This window comes from Magnolia sinica, chromosome 3 (genome assembly GCF_029962835.1).
Source record: "Magnolia sinica isolate HGM2019 chromosome 3, MsV1, whole genome shotgun sequence".
NCBI classification, from domain to species: Eukaryota; Viridiplantae; Streptophyta; class Magnoliopsida; order Magnoliales; family Magnoliaceae; genus Magnolia; species Magnolia sinica.
The window spans coordinates 57,124,163-57,142,848 of record NC_080575.1 but is presented as its reverse complement, the minus strand read 5'-3'; positions in this window follow the sequence as shown (position 1 = coordinate 57,142,848).

Sequence of the window (18,686 nt, the reverse complement as noted above, 5' to 3'; positions counted from 1 at the left end):
TTTGTACTCACCGTGCATGGAAATATTAACTGCATCCTAACTGAGGTGAGCCCTACACTCAAACCTATGCTTAGCCTACTATTCTTATAGAAGTTGGCTTGGCATACATTTGGCACTCTAGTAATAACATGATTAAAGACATAGTTAATATCTTATAAGAAAATACCTCGGTGGTTGATACTGATGGAAGAGATTATTTTTCTAAACAACTCCCTTCCATCAATCATGAATGCTTATCATTAGAAGTGGAGGAACTAGAACTTGAATCGAAGTCTAAAACTTCAAAATGTGTTGAGACTACACTGCCTAATAAGAATTTTTCTGAATTTCAGTCACTCGTAGTCTTTGATTTACTATGCTATACTAACATTGAAAACTTTTCTGTTACTAGTGAATATTATCCACTTTGGATATCTTAGGGGATTAAAAGAAAATTTTTTGTTGATGTTAATAAATTTCTCTGGACATTTATGCTCGAGGGCATTCAAGCCAATTGCAAAAATGGATTTTGAATAATTTTGTTAAGAAACCTACTGAGAAATTTATCGAGATATTGGCGAGAGGAGGAATCTTACTACATGATTGAGTTGTTTTTTCCATTACTTTCCCAGTTTATGATTAGAATTTATTGCATTCTTAGAATTAGTTTTCTTTCCATAGTTTAGTTTCTTTGTTAGAACCACATTTTATTGGAAGATTGTTTTCGCTTCATAGGTACTTTTCATATACTTTCCTTTATTTTCATCGCTCTCAATTTTTCTTTTATTGTATTTGTTTATACATTGAGGACAACATACATTAGTAGGTGTCCCTTGAAAATTCTTCAGATTTGAGAAAAAATGTTAAATTTTTAAGCTATATATATAGATATATATATATATATATATATATATATATATATATATATAGAAATTTCTGTGAATTTAAAGATAGTTCATAGATTATAATAATAAGATATTTAATGTTGATGATTCTTGACTCTTAGATTCTAGTTATTTGACAGATTTCAAAAATAAGTTTGAAGTTTTTTAATCTCTTAATTTGAAGTTTTAAACATTTATTGATTTATGATTTCACATATCACATATAGCTTGCACATTAAAGTATAAGTTTGATATTGAATTGTTAACTTGATGATTATTAAAAATGATAGGAATTAAACTTGGGGAATTTGTCCACCATGTTTAATGAAAAGAAAGGAAGAAAAAAAATGAGAAAAAGAAAATACCCAGTAAAAAAAAATAGTTGTCATCAAAAATGGCTATCTATTAAAGTTCATTAATGACTGTTGAAAAGAAGAAAAAAGTGAAATAGCGTGAAAGTCATCGATGAAAAAATCAAAAGCTGGAGGAATAGAGTGTTGAATTGAAAGACAAGTTTTGGTTATCTTGAATTCTTTTGATTATCAATGTTATATAAAAATAAAGAATTGAACCTTTGGTTGTGATAAGTCTAGACTTCACCTCTTAGCCCTAGCTAAAAGGTTTAGCCAACCATAGACATGATTGAAACTAAATCTCCTAAAGAAAGCACTAAAAATAAATAAGGAAGAAAAACTCTTGGGAGGTTCCTCCACCATTTGGCTCTGCTTCTTAAAACCTAATTCTCCCCTAGAACTCCTCAAAGAACCCATATTTATAGCCTTGTCTGACCGTCTTTGAAAACCGCCTCAAATTTACACACTATACATAACGCCTTCGATGTCATTGAAAGTAACTTGAATCCGGAAGTCGTGTCTTTTCATACTGCGTAACGCCTTTCGCACTATGTAACTCTTCATGTCATCGAACATACCTTCGATGTCATCAAACAGTCCTTTGATGTCATCGAAGCATGTTCAAGTAATCAAGAATGTGTCCATAGAAATCCGTAAAAATCTCGATGTCATCGAACTGCCTTCGATGTCATTGAGCAATCGAACAACGCTTCGATATCATCGAGAACTGCATCTAATTTGTCCAGCAACTAAACTTGATTTTCTTGTAATTCTTCGATGTCATTAACCAGTGTTCGATGTCATCAAACACTGACTTCGATGTCATCGACCGGTGGTCGATGATATAGATAGTAAAGTTTGGATTCTGTGAATTTCTGCACTTTGCACTTTCGACTTCCTTCTTTCTCCACTTGGTTTCCTTGAATCTTGGGATCTTGAAATCTTTAATCTTAGTCTTCTAATATCCATCCCTCGCTTTGGCGATTCTTGAGCATCAAATCCATGCTTTTAACATTCTTTTCAATCCAAGCTCTCAGATTCACCTTGTAACACAAACATGTATAAAATATACCCATTAAGTATTATCATATTCATAAAACCAAGATATAAATAGGGGGAAATATGTAATATTTGACACTCAACACACCCCAACTAGCATTTTGCTAAACCCGAGCAAAACATGAATGAAAGAATCTTCAATTCTCAATGTTTAAATCACTTTCAGAATCCAAAGAAGCAATAGTGAAAATTTAAAAACCTAGAGCCGAATCACATGAGTAATAAATCAAATATGTTTTTTTTATCAATCACATGGGAGCATAAGTTCATATATCAAGCTTTTCCAATGTGCTTAGTGAATTCCTACTTACTTTCCATAAAGGTACTATCATTTCATAATGTTAGCCATGCTTATCACCTCAAGATTAATTGAATAATCAAGTGTTGATTCCAAACTTATCCCATTTTCCTTCAATTTCCAGTTTTTGATTTTATATCGACGATCCTTTGTATTTATTCATTTTTTTTCATTCTTTTCATCATACCTGACCTTTTTGTTGAACTCTCTGTTTTTTAATTGGTTTTTTTCATCTTTTTAAGGTGGATAAAATTCTCTAGATTTAATTCTCAAATCTATTAATGATTCACATACTAATAATCAGAAATTCTAGCATAAATCCCAAAAAATAAATTGAATTTGTCTCGTGATTTAGATTAACATGATATTCAAACTTCCTCTTAGTCACTTAGTGAGAGAACTTAAGTGATAGTCTACTTAGTTGATCAAACTCTGACAATTCAAAATTCAATTCCTATCTTATCATCATAGTCAAGGCATTCTTAAGTGCAAAAACTTTTGTTTTCTAAAAAGTTCGCTTACTTAAAAACTCAAAAAGTTCTTTTACTTGAAAAATTGAAAATTTTCAAACTTTCTGCTCAGAAACTAAAAAAACATTGATTAGTTTACCTAATCCACACCCCCAGCCTAAAATCTACATTGTCCTTAATGTAAAACATATGAGCATGCAATGCACATAAGGCAACGAAAAGAAAGGAAAATTTATGGAAAGGTAGTACATGAAGAAGGAGAATTGAAGCTTTTCCAAAGTTCTTAACATGTAAATGAGTTAGCTTAAAGACTAAACAACTTGAATAAACAAGCTATCATAATCTTAAATCCTTTGAAAGCAATAAATCAAACTATACCTCCATCAGACTAGGAGGTCAATCCTAATACACAGGATTAATTTGAGGTTTGGACATATCCTTTGAATCGAACTTCTCAACAAACTTCTTGAGACGATGTCTATTTACCTTGAAAACATTGTCATTCATCAGATTCTTTATCTCGACGGCCCTGTGAGGATAAACATTCGTAACAGTGAAAGGGTTGGTCTAACGAGATCGCAACTTACCTGGAAAAAGATGTAATCGAGAATTATACAGAATGACTTTTTGACTGGTTATGAATGATTTACGAAGGATGTTCCAGTCATGAAACACCTTCATCCTTTCTTTATAAATTCTCAAGTTCTCGTATGCGTCATTCCGGATTTTCTCGAGTTCGTTCATTGAAGTTTGCGTAGCGAGCCAGCGTTGTCCAAGGTAAAATTTACATTTTTGATAGCCTAGTAGGCTCTATGTTCTAACTCCACAGGCAAGTGACAAACTTTCCCATAGATGAGTCTAAAGGGAGACATTTTAATGAGGGTCTTAAAAGGTATACGGTAAGCCCATAAAGTATCGATCAAATGGATTGATCAATCCTTACGGTCAGGGTTAACCATTTTTTCTTTCAGAATTTATTTAATTTCCTAGTTAGAAATCTCAACTTGCCTGCTTTTCTGCGGGTGGTATAGAATACTCACTTTATGAGAGATGTCATATTTCTTCATTAAGTTTTAAAATGGCCTATTACAAAAGTGTGAACCTCTATCACTAATGATGGCCTAAGGTGTTCCGAACCGGGAAAAGATGTTCTCTTTTAAGAATCTAATGATTGTTCTATGATCATTATTCTGGCACAAGATCGTTTTGACCCACTTAATGACATAGTCTACTGCTAACAAAATATAAATATTTCTAAAGGATTGGTGCCCCATGAAATCATTGCCCCGGCAATCAAATGCTTCAATGACAAGAATCAAGTTCAGTTACATCATATTTCGACTGGACATGTAACACACCGTACTTTCAGTATTCGGGTGTTATCATGAAGATCTAAATTAATTTGCATGTGCGTGGGAACACACGTGATGTACCTTTCACATTATCAACCAGTGGTCCTCGAATCTATCCATCTAGACCATCATACTGCCAATCCAACTGTTGATTTTTCATCCAAGCAGACTCTAGGACCCTTATGATCAATGGAAGAAATCTCCATCCTTAAATCAAATGATTCATTTGTTGATTCTCAAGATAGATCATCAAGTCATTCATCTTGTGAAACTATCTAAGGACATTAATCGCCAACTTAAAACATATTAGTCGTTGGTCCTTGAAATCGTCCATTGAATCTTGAGATCAGCTATTGGTTTAGATGATAAATCTATTTAACCACAAAATTGATCATCTAACCGTCCGTTATGTACCAAGAAGCATCCTGATCACCCGAACAATCTCCAAAACTATTGAAGTCCAGGCTAGAACCAATTTGACCATCAGATCAATATGAACTAACAAAATAAATAAGGAATCGCTTAATGTGGCCCACCTAAGCTTTGGATCTACGACATCTTCAATTCCTTATCCTAACAAGGTTGTGCAAAACGACCCGATGGATTGGGTCATCCACATGATCCTCAGGTGACCACCCTAGATCCATGATAATTTGAATATTGTTTTTAAAGGAATTTGATTGCAAAACTCAATTAGTAGGACCCACTTTAGTGATGGATCTACATTTAAATCGGCTTGGGGGTCCTAATTTAAGCAAATGAATCGAATGAATGGAGCGGATCTCCCACGAACCTCCTATGAACCGCACCTTAGAAGTGTGTGTGCACCATCTTGCGTGCATCCACCTTACACCAGAACTGGCATGTAGTTTTGACCGCGTTGGCCCGATATCACAAAAAAAGAAGAGAATTTTCCTCTTAGACTTCCCACCAGCAACAGCGTTTGAAAAACGCCGTTCCAGATTCCAATAGTGGACCACCACCTGAGACCAGATGGATGATTTGAATCATCCATCGGGTCTGCATGTAAAATCTGACCAGAGCCCAACTCTTCACGCCCATCACAATAAACCCATGTGCACACGAGATCCAGCGCAATCTGAGTCATGTGCACGGCTCATTTCCGAAAATGGAAACCGTTTTTTATGTTAGCTGGCTTCGCACGTGATTTCTTATCCTTTAATCCTACCCACTCACATAAATAGATCCCAGCCCTCCATTTTTTACCTTGACTCTAGGGCTTTCTTTGTAACAAGAGAGCCGTCGCATGTGGAAACCAAAACTCATTTACTAAGAAGCTAATGACAACACATCTAGTGGGTCCCACAATGATCTAGTATTAAATCCATGCTGTCCATGCATCGTTGATTGTAAGATTAACCATCTAGAAGCTTTTCGCCATTAATGGTTGGATCATCTTCCCCGTTGAACTGGGATACCCATCATCTTACGGTGTGACCCATTCTCTGATCAGGGTCGTCCATCTGGAGGACCAGAATGCCAGAAGATCGTCTACAAGGCCCATATGTTAGACCATACCGTTCTGTAGGCTTCCTCAGTCTTCCGGGTCGAATTTTGGCAACCCTCGACCTGTATCCGACGTTTGCGCGTGATCCTAAGCCGAGTCTTATATACCGGAGTCGGCTCAAACCGAAACTTATACCCTAGCGACTGCGCCGTCACCGTGGTTCCAACGCCGTGTCTCGCGTGTCGATGCGATACCCAGGCCAGGAGTTGTGGGCCCGCATTCATCTCGAGGAAAACACTGTGCGTTCCAAAACCTGAGGGAATCTCTACTAAATATCACATCAATCAAGTCAAGTACATCATCCATACCCCATATCACCTCACCTTATTACAAGTATAAGCACCCATCCCCTCTTTCCCTAAGTCAACTCTCTCTCTCTCTCTCTCTCTCTCTCTCTCTCTCTCTCCACCCATCCCTCTTTTACCCAAATTTCAATCAAACCCATACCTTCCCATCCCCATTCCTTACAACACCCATTCCACCCATCCCTTATCAATCCATCACTCCTCTCTCTCTCTCATTCTCTAACAATTCCCCTAACTCCCAAGAGAGAGCTTCCAACGTCCAAAGCTCTCTACGTCTCCCAAGCCAAGTGTGGCCCACTTTCCTACCCTTTTATCTCCCATCTCAACCCTTCATTCTTCATCAACCTCCATTATGATCAAAGACAAGGAGCCTAGGAGTCGAAGGAGCTAAAGAAGGAGGCCACATGTGGATGATCCACCGTTGATTCTTGTTTTAAGGGCCAACTTGTTGTGGGACCCACTTGATGTATGCATTATATAGGAAGGGCCTAATAGTGGCGGGGTCCCTCTCCTTCACGTTTCTCTCTCTCTCTCTATCTCTCTTACTCTCTCTCTCCATCCTGTTGAGTGGACCCCACTAATATGTGTTTCATCTACACCATCCATCAGAGACGGTGGGACCCCACCATGTAGCATGTTCGCATTTAGGCCGTCCAGGGCCTAGACGCTAGACCCATGTATGTAGTATATATATATATATATATATATATATATATATATATATATATATATATATATATTATAATGCATATATATATAAAATATGCGGTGGGCCCTACGTGGGGACCCACCTGATTGGGAAAGAGATTTGCTGGCGTACCAGACGCCAGCAAGAACTATGGATCCCACCTTAATGTATGGGTATTATCTTCACCATCCGTCCTTTACTGGTCGGTGAGACTCAGCCACACGTGTGGGGTTCCCACCGTCCAGCTGGGATGTGGAACTCTCAATGAGGCATGTGCCTTATCTATGCCATCCAGATCGAGGATCCCACCTTAATATACGTGTTTCATCAACACCGTCTGTTTGCATGGTGCCATGTGCGGTCCCACCACGATGTAGCTACACCATCTGACCACCCAACATGATGCAGGTGTTGTATCTACACCGTCCAACCATTTTGAGAGATAATTTTAGGGCTTGAGATTAAAAATAAGACATATCTAATTATCAAGTGGACCACACTGCAGAAACAGTGGGATTAAACGTCTACCATTGAAACTCCTTTAGTTACAGATGTCATGCCCCAAACCCAGAAATCGGATTCATTGGAATCCCGATCGCCGAATCCAGTGCCGACAGCCCCCATAGTACCACATTCTCAATTCCTAACGTCCATATGCTAGATTCTGATTCTGGGATCCTATAAGGTTAACTCATAATAAGCATAACCACAAGATTACCCAATTCACAGAGGCAACATCATCATCACATATCCACTAATATAATCATTTCAGTACAATGCTAAAAAGGAAATACATAAATTGAAAATCAAGCTCCAGAAGACCAGTGTACGCTTCAAGCTCAGCACTGCTGCAACCTAACATCACCTGCACGCATCTATCATGCATAAGCTTATAGAAAGCTTAGAGGGTAGTGTAAGTGTGTGCACAAGGTAAGTGTCAAGTATTCAATACAATGCCATAGTCATACAATACCGAAAATACTGGTAATCCATAAATCGTACAATGTCAGAATAAGCAGAAATATTGACAAGATCATGAATTATCAAAGTAAAAAGAAATACTGATAAGATCACAAATCATAAGATAACAGAGTAAGCGAAAATACTGACAAGTCCATAAGTCATATAATATTAGAATATGTAATACGAATCAACTATGCAAATGAGGAGTAATAGAGTGTCAAATATCAGATGCAGAGGATGCAGTGCAATATACATTCCTGATGAGTAACACAAATAGCGTCAGCCGTACCTAAACCATATGAAGGCAGAAACACAATAACCCAAATTGCCATATGTCGCACATATAATGTAATATGCGGTGCGAATGGAGTGACCATGCTAGAGTGTGAAGTCGGGATAATAGTACGTAGTATCGCAAGCTATGGGGCCCATCACAAGGGACTTCTATCCAAACTAGCCCATACCTAATTTGGATAGTTAGTCTTAATGTGGTAAACTCCTGATCTCAGGTTAGTCACGCGCCCCAACCGAAATCCTGGCCATTGTGAATGTACACATAACAAATAGTCGTGCACCACCAGCCCGAGTGGATAGTGAATGAATGAATGAATGAGTATGCAACTCCTACTTAATAAGTCCACGTATCAGTACAGTTCATCTCTGGGATCATCACCGGGGTTTAATACACTCCAAATGGCACTACCGCTCTCTTAGCCATACAGTCCAAGTGAGTGTAAGAAACCTCACTATTCGCCTAGCCAATAGTCCGCCAATACCTATTCGACACGTCGATAGCGGATCCATTCACGAGATGGTCAAACTTAGCCTAGCAATGCCCTCTGCTCTTGGACAAGTAAGGCCACACCCCCTTCCAACTGACCATGACACAGTGGGAGATGCGGCCTCCTGGTATTCGACACTCGAGCGCTCATGTATCCACTCGGTCTCGACGTTGGGGTGTCCTTTGGTATTAAGAGGGTTTAGGGATTTTCACCCAGGGCCATCTATGACAGCTCGATGCTAGAACAAATTTTCGGTGTCCCATCTAGTCATCCACGATATGCCTGTGGAGGCTACAACCCTGATGTCGCTAGGGCGTATAATAATCATAACGTAAGATGGATGAGTCATACAATCCAGTCATGCATCAATCCTGCGCATGTCGTGTGCTCATGTGAGATAACCTCCGCCTATCAGGGAGTCTCATAACAATACGCTCAATGACATATGCAATGATCAACCACATCTCATAACAAACATGTAGATGATGCGTATGAGCATGAATCATGATGCTATGTTGTCACATACTCATAATCGGTATCAATAACCAACATCGACAATCGACCTCTGAAATGGCCAAGCTATATGTCCTAGAGGGGGGGGGGTGAATAGGACTATGCCAAATTAAAAATATATACAGTGGAATATGAAATAAAGAATAGATAGCAATCACAGAATAGGAATGGAAAGTGACCTAAAATACAGAAATGGAAACACAAATTATTCTAAGGACAACCTTACACCAAAAATCAAAATTTATGGTAGGACAACCTTATTTCTAAAACAAATAAAGAAACTGAAGCTCAACGTAATAATAAAGAGATAACAAAAATATAATGCTGAAATGTAAATCTAACTTATTACCACATTCCCCACTGTGCTTGAAATGTAAAATTTACAATATTCACATCCACACATACATTCCACAATTCTGAATGATAAAAGATAGGAAATATAAATCACACATCCACAACACAAAGAATTATAGTGGTTCGCCTATGTGTTCACCAACTGTTAAACAATAGCCACACAGAATGCTACTCCACTCCTAATATCCTCACACAGGGGATATTAGCGTTCACTATCAAATAAGTTTTCACAGGTTCACCCAAAACCTTCACAATTGTGTCTTTTTCAAAGGGCTTACACAATTCAAAAACCCTCACTTCTGAGTTTTCTGGCTCTCCTCAAATAACTAACAACTTTGAGATTTTTCTGGCTTAACCTCAAAAAAACCAAACAATGTAAATTGCATAAATTGTAAAATACTTGATTTTCTCCTTCGTTGTAGCAGCCCAGAAGAACCAAGTGGGAGTAAAGATTTGAATGTCAAAGTTCAATGTCTAATACTCACTTTATAATGGTTCTAGGTTCTAATAGATTTTAAATTAAAACAAAAGGGCTAGCTCTAATTGATTTTGATTCCAGAAAAAGGAAAACAACAATTCCTCTTTTTGAGATTAGATTGGAATGTAAGAAACAAAATCAATTAACAAAGCTAAAGAAAGATAATATTAAATATGCACACTTAGCTTATATGGAGCACCGACTTATATCTCAGAAGACCGAATTAATTTAACTTAAAGTTCATGTTTTATTCTGAGATTTATGCTCTATTTATAGGTGAGCAAATCACACCTTCGACTGGTCTAAGGACCTCTATGACTGATCGTAGAACCAATAGATTTGAAACAATTAGAGCGCGATAAGATTTGACAGTTTTACGACTAGTCGTAGGTGGTCTATGGACTGGTCGTGGGTCTCTTACGACTGGTTGTAGGCTCTCACGACTGGTCGAAGCAGGTCGCTTTTCAGCGTTGTACATTGAATCGTAGGTCTACGACTGGTCGAAGATGCAATCAACACTGTTCCTATGACTGGTCGAATAGTCCCTAGGACTAGTCGAAGCCTAACAGAAAATTTTCAATTTTTGTAACAAACTTACGATTAATCCAGGAATTTCTTAGACAGGTCGAAGCAGTGCTAGGATTAGTCGAACAAAGTCCAAGACTAGTCTTAGAACAGACCAAACTCACTTATAGAAAACATATGAATTATGTATCCAAAATGACCTACTCTAAAGGTCAATCTAAGGTTAGTCATACCTCAATAGTGAAGTAAGGACATTGAAACTTTAGAGATGAGTGACCTTTGAAAGTAATGGAGTTTGAAGTCTTGATGGAGCTCAATCTTGAAAGCTTCTTGAGATCTTGAGGTAGAACTTGAATGCATCTTGAGATCTTGATAACAAACTCACTTTCTCGAGTCTTGACTTGTGAATAGTGCTTGTCACCCTAAGTTGATCTTGAGTAGAGCATTGTTCTTCACAGATGCAAGCTTTATAACATTGTCTTTGGCACCACAAATTTGACAACACAAAGGGTATAAACTATGGCACTTACAATCTCCCCCTTTATCAAATTAGTGACAAAACACACTTTCAAGATATGTTTCATAACATAGAATATCTTATTAAAGAATCATGCACCAGTTATTATTAACCAGCATCCTGCAGACTTGTAAACCAGTTATTATCAACCAGCATCCTTTAGACTTGTAAATCAATATTCAGTCCACCTCTGCACACCACTGCACATACTCCCCCTGAGTAACATACTCATAAAACATCATATAAAACAATGCTACTTTTATCAACCAGCATCCTGTAGACTTGTAAATCAATATTCAGTCCACCTCTGCACACCACTGCACATACTCCCCCTGAGTAACATACTCATAAAACATCATATAAAACAATACTACTCCCTCCTCATGACAACATCCATATATAACATATCCATATACTCCCCCTTTTTGTCACAATAGGACAAAGGAAGCAAAAAATATATGGCTGATGAGAAATAATCAATGAGAAATATGAGAGTTAACATAGAATACGCAACACACATAATTCATAGACTGAGTTAAGTTAAAGAGAGTGACAATACTCAAAACAAGTTAGGAGTAATAAAGTTATTACAAACCAGTAAACTTAAAAATACTAATCTGACCTAGATGAAGGAGCAGGAATGGAAGGATCAAGTTGATGCATGGCTTTGTTCAAGCGCCTAAGATATTTGCGCATATATTTGAACTGTAAATCATGGGCAACAGACATGTTTTCCATCTTAGCATTTAGACCCTCAACTTTATCTTACAATGCACTTAGATGTGCATTAAATGAAGAAGGCTCATAATCTGGATCATTTGTAGAATCGGACTCAAGCTCTTCAAAAATATCATCCATGTTAATATCATCAGGAGGAAGATCACTAGCTTCTTCCTCATGTTCAGCTTCTGCACCGCCAACACCATCACCTTGGCCAGGAAGGTAATCCAGTTTCATCTTATTGATATTGGAATTGTTAAATATCAAATGATGGATAGGGGCCTCTCCAACTGGCATGTCAACAAACATATGTGTAGCCAACACAATCATTAAATATCCAAAAGGAATGTCACTATGACCAGGATGGAGACGAAACTGAATGATGAAATGACAAATCAAGGATGGTAAACAAATGTTAACACCTCTAACAACAGAATGAAGAATACGAACCATGAAGGACGTTAATTCAGATTTGTTACCTGACCGAGGATACAAATTAGACACAAAGATTTTGTGAAGAATTCTGTATTTGGGTAACAAATACCTTGAGGAAAGCGCATTCCCTTTATGCGTCTATTATACATCCAAATTGCATAAGTCCTTAGTCAGCATATATTTTTTAGTGACAGAGGGTTTATCATATAAAGTATGGATAGGAATACCCTCATCATTCACTAGAATATCCATAAGGGCTGAAATCAAACGTCGATCAACTTCAAATGGCCCTTCTCTTGTGGAGATAGAAAAAGTTAAATTTTTCAGAGAGAAAGTACATATGCATGCAAACATGGATTGGGCAATGGACCGGTATGCAGGCCCACCCCAAAGCAATAAGTTATTTCAACCTACAGATTGGAGTATAGGAAAAATATCAAAAGGAGCAACATGATTAATATTAACTGGATGCTCAACAATAACATTACGCAATCGGATGTCCCGAACATAAGATGAATCGTTCTCAGGAGCCCTAAGATGACGCTTAGTGATAGGAGCTGACCTGGAAGAAGAAGACGGACCACGGGACGTAGATTTTCTTCCTTTAGAAGCCATATGCAACAAAGATTTCAAAAATATAGAGAGTTGCAAAGGATTGAGAAATGGGTTTTCTCAAATCAGATTTTTTAAAAGAAAATTCTCAAATCTCAACTAACTTCGAAATAGATAACTCCTAGAGAGAAATAGAAACAATATAGACACAAATCTACAAGTAAAATGCAAATGGAGCACTAACCTTGAAGATTTTGGAAGATGGGTTCGACTAGTCGTGTGTTGGCTCGTTGGAGAGAGAAGTTGAAATGAAGAAGAAGATATTTTTCTCAAAATTTAAGTGAATCCACGTGATTCACGACTGGTCGTGGATATACACGATCCGTCGTAGCATGACATGTAACGCCCCGTGTTTTCAGGACCCGAGTATATGACTCGTTTCCCAAAAACTCGAGTGTTAATCTTAAAGGATGGTCAAATTCACGCATTTGTTTTTCTCCTTATCAGAGTAAGCAGATGAGCGTAGAATGGACAAGTAAGCAAAAAGGGAAGTTTAAATTTTCATTTAGAATATACAAGTGGTTGCTCATAATGACTTATACAAACCAATGTCCCCATTCTTACAAATACAAAATTGATATAATATTACATGTGAAACAAGGTAAACTACAACAATCTTGAACTGTAAAATCATGTAGCAACCCTTAGCAAATGGAATCGTGCACCCTTGTCAACCATAACCTGCTCCTCAACAATATACGGGGCCACCTGCACTACCTGTACGGTTGTATATTGGATGGATGAGTGGCCAGCTCAGTGTGAATTCCCCTCAAGATTACACACCGCCGCATTAGGTAAGCATAATTATAAAACAACAAGGCAATCAAAACAATACATGATGCAATCTTTTTAAATGTATGAATGCATGAATGCACATCGGCCTGGGGATGCACATCCAGCCGGACTTGGGCTCGTCACCCATGCAAATCATCGACCTGGGAAAATCATCCAGTCGGACAGGGGTCGATAGTCGGTGGTCTGGGAGCTAGCGAAACGATAACCCAAAGATCCTAAGGGCACGTGCTACAACATCCAGAATTAGCCACCCGTCATCGCCAACATGCTATGGATGCATGATTAGCCAAACCGTTATTAGACCAGTTACAATCAGCCAATTTAAATACGCTCACGGTCACTACGGGGAGCACATGGCCCAGCGTAGGCCGACGGCTCGGGCATAGTGTCCCATTACCACCATCCCCGGCCCATGAGACTACCATCTTAGGATGTTTAATGGAAAACCGTCGACTAGTGGTCAATCATATTATAACATATGGGGCTTGCCATCGCATGGTTGCACAATATAAAAACATCGAGCCCATATAAGGAAAATACCAGGACAAGGACACATACGGCGATATCAAAGCAAGACAAATATCAAAATAAGCCACATAGGGCGAGTATCAAAATCATGCGATAAAAGACCATCCTTGAAAATCGTTGGACACAACAACCCTGGATGGTAGGCCCACATCACTGGTTAATTTAAACCAACATTCAGTAACCACTGAGCCGAAGGTCCATTACTATCACAACCAGTCGGGTTACATCCCAAGTATGGGTGTACACATATAGGTGGGGGTTTCCCACTGGTGTACCAATTCAAGTTCCATAAGCAATCCACAAATAATCCATGAACAATCATATAAGATGAACATTAAGCAGGCAATATAGCAATTCAATTTCCACCAGCACATGTGATTGTAAGAGAGAGATATCAAATATAAATTTATATAAAAACTATAACTTAAGCTAATGAGAAGATGGAAAGCTCAAGGGGAAGAATCATCACCGTATATTTTGAATCACCTTCTAGTGTCGCTAAGAAGCGCGTGCCCTTAAAATCAAATCCTACCATAAATCAGGAACTCGTACAATTAGATCCAAGTTCTACCTACTACCTAGGGTTTAGTTTTAGGCTTAGATTCCCGGTTTCAGTTATGGAATTCGAACTCTATTTTGTGTGGTCATTAATGATATTATCAACTGGAATAATAAATGAATAAAATTAATTAAATAAATTGGTTATTAAATTTAGGAATATTAACAATGGCCACTATTATATTAAATTTCCTAACAAGAACCCACCACAAACAATAATACTAATAATTCTAAAATGATTATTAGTATTAACAATATCCCTAATGTTAGTTAACGTGACATTAATGATCATTTTGATGAAAATGAGTAGTATGTTCTAACGTTAATAGTGATATCTTAAGAATGACAAGGTAAAATATTAATATTTTAACAATCATAACTTTTATATGTATTAACTAATATTTGTATGGATAATTTACTAACGACTAGGATCATAACTTACGGTCCAGATTACGTAAGTTTAGGCTAGGTTTTTAGGGTTTGAACTCTAGGTGGTGAGCACTAAATTTTAATAATTAAAAAAAATATTGTTAGCATTAGTGTTATAATTTATATTAGCTAAAGTGATGCTAATAATTATTTTGGTGAAAATGCATAGTATGTCCTAACATCAATGATAATGTCTAGTAATAACAAAATAAGACACTAATATTTAATAATGATAGTTCTTATATGTAATAACTAACATCAATATAGATAGTTTATCAACTGCCATTCATTTATAATACTCATGATTCTAATAATGATGGAAATAGTAATGATGATAAATTTTAATCGAAAGAATTTCATTCAGGAAGGAGAAGGTGAACTCACCTTAGTCGACTCGGTTTGAGTCAACTCGACTCATCACCACTCGCTCTCCTTCACTTCCTTCTTTTCTCTTCTTCCACTCCCTCTTTCCCTCCATTCTCTCTCCTTCTTCATTTCTGCTTCTGGGAAGTCCAGAGGTGGATGGACTCGACTCAAGGATGGGCCAACTCAACTCAGGTGAGTCGAGTCGACTCGCCAGCTACACAACTCACTCTCTCAACTTGTCTTCTTCTCTCCCTAACTCTCTCCTCTTCTTTCTCTGTTTTCAATAAGCTGGAAATCAGAAACGTCTGGACTGGGCCAGACGCAAGACTCAGCTCGAGTCGAGCTAGTGCAGTAGCTTGGTGATGGTGCAGCCGCACCTATTCTTTCCCATTTTTTTTCTTCTTCTTTCTCTGCTCCTCTCTCACTGACTTCTCCTTTTCCTTCCTCCTCCTGGACGTGCAAAGGACCAGTGGTGCCTGGACTGAATCAGTCCCACGTGTGACTCAATCTGGAGTCGGTCCAGATTCGGCCCAGTTTGAGTTGGTTGTGTTGGTGCGGTGCAACAACCGCACCACTCCATCTTCCTCTTTCTCCTTTCTTCCATCTTCTCTCTCTCTCTTTTCCAGTCAAAAATGTCCCATTGAGGACGGCATTCCAGCCAGATTCGACTCGGTTTGGGTTGTCAGGTGCGGTGGATCGGTGAGGAAGAAGATGACGCCATTAATGGCGGATCTCGAATGGAGGCTTCTTCCTCCGATCTGACAGCATGGGATGGTTCATATGAACCCTAGGGAGCTTATGGATAAGCTCATTTGAAGCTTTAGGATGATTTGGGTGGTGGGTTCGGGGGTAGAACGGAAACGGCCGGTTTCCTTTGTGTTGCCGCAAGGACAGGAGTTAGGGTGGTTTATCTCCTTTCTTGCAGGGATTCCAACGCCCTTAGGGCCGTTGGATGTGAATGAACAGCTGGGATTTGATCCCAGCGTCCGGTTTCTAAAAACAGCTAAGAAGAGCGGTTTCGGCCGCAGGTTTTCTCCCCTGGTTTCGAAGAACTGACGTCCTTTGTTGGACGGCTAAGATGCACCTTGAATGGACGCCTGAGATCAGAGGAATCCTCCTCACTCGGATCGCTGAGCTGGAAAAGAGACAGCTTCTGTTTCTTGAAAATTTTGTGTTTTTGGGCTCAATTGGGGCGAGATTCGTGTGCATGCATACCCGTGAAATAGCATGAAACTTAGGGGTTTTGGCCTAACTTCTGTCCTCTGTCAGATGGACGGTTCGGATCGTCCCAATGGGGCTAGATGGCGGGCCACCAATTCAAACGAACGGACGTCTGCCCGTCCGCTGTGTAAACCGGAGAGAGAGACCTCTCTGTTTCGGGAAGGGAGCTCTGAACGGCTCGAGGTGGCACGGTGCACAGCGGGTGTGCCAAGCAGTGCACACGCACTCCGCTAGGTAGGGTCCACCGTGATGTTTGTGGGAAATCCACCTCGTCCAATCTATTTCTTTGTCCCAAGCAGGGCCTCCTACCAAAAATCATGAAGATATAAGCTTTAGGTGGGCCATACGGGTTGATTCCTAGCTCTAACGGTAGATTCTCGTTGATCTAATGGTCAGATTATTCTGAAATTGAACGTCAATGGCTAAAATAGTCCCTAAAATTTACTGGATAATTGGGTCCACATGTTGTAGGGACATGGTGGTGGAAACCACAGTTACTTCCAGTTTCATCATACACTGTTACCGCGTGCAGAAAAGTTCTTTTCTATCTTGTTGTTGAAAATAGATGGGGTCCACTTGTGATGATCTTCCAGAAGATCCACTCCATTCACCGTCTTTGGCACGCCGTGTTAACCCGTGGTCTAAAATTTGAAGTAGATCCAAACTTTAGGTGGGTCGCACGATCTAATAATGCATTAAATGGTATTTACCGTTAAATCCCATGCACGTAGAAATTTGAATGAATTGATATTTTTCGAAAAGTCCACTTTACTACTTGTAGTTGTACGATCCGCTCTGTTCATTGTGTTTAACATACTCTGCTAGGATTGTGGTCCAAAAATGGGGCAGATCTGTTGATCGGGTGGGCCGTACGATATGTTTTTAGCTTCAACGGTATTATGTAATGACATTCATGAATATTTACGATCTTGCCATTCATTTCTCAATCAGCTTCCGACGTCCATTACGTCGAAGTGCGCCACCCGAATTTCTTGAATTTTAGTGAATATTGTTCATTTTTTGTGCTCTTTCTCTTGGTCCAGTTTGGGCCCCGATCTGCCAAGGATGTCCAAGATGCTCCTTTAGTGGCTTGCACACTCCGTAATTCAAAATAACATTTGTACACCTCCGATTGACAAGTTACCAGGTAGTTGAGACTTAAACCCGAAGATCTTCACAATGACCGATTCATCCTGATATTCGGATGGCCCATTTGGCGGATCCAAACCTGATGGACGGTCAGGTGACTTGTTAAAAATAAGGAAGTTTTATGGTTAGCACTCTAACCATACATATGGGTGGATGTACGGTCAGTTTTGTGAATAGGTAAACACAAAGTGGGTTTCCGGAGTGATTAGGGGTAAGACTTATATAACATTAGATTCGAGTGACTTTCTTGTATATGAAAGTTTCTCAAATTCTGATTCTAATGGTGGGCTAAGCATTTTCATATGGTGTGAATAAGATGGACGGATCAGAATCTTGATCTGATAAGTGTACGAACGGATGTAGAGGTCAAGTAGTTGATTTACTGTGATCTAAGGCCTGAAATTCGACGTGTACGGTTAATTTTTGGTAATTAGGCATGGTATAAAGTTTCACACGAAACAGATCATGAGAACCTTGTGAGTTGGAATTTAGGATATAGGTTGATGGCATTTTCGTAATTATTGCTGATCTAAGAGTTTTGTGAAGTCTAATGGCTCCACATAGTTCTAAGTACGTTACTAAGAAATTCTTACAAAAGAACGTATATCTAAATTGTTATAGATAGGGAGTTATTCGTCAATTCCTTTAAGAGAAGACACATACGTTAGATCTCATGACAGAGAGTCTTACCTTGAAGTCTACAGTCAGATGGCTTGATCTATGAAAGAAGATCATTTCCAATGGTTCAATTTTTGTTGGGGAATGGATGAAGGGTTAGGATAGCTAGTTAGTGTCGTACACATGTACGTATCAAGTTAAACTTCA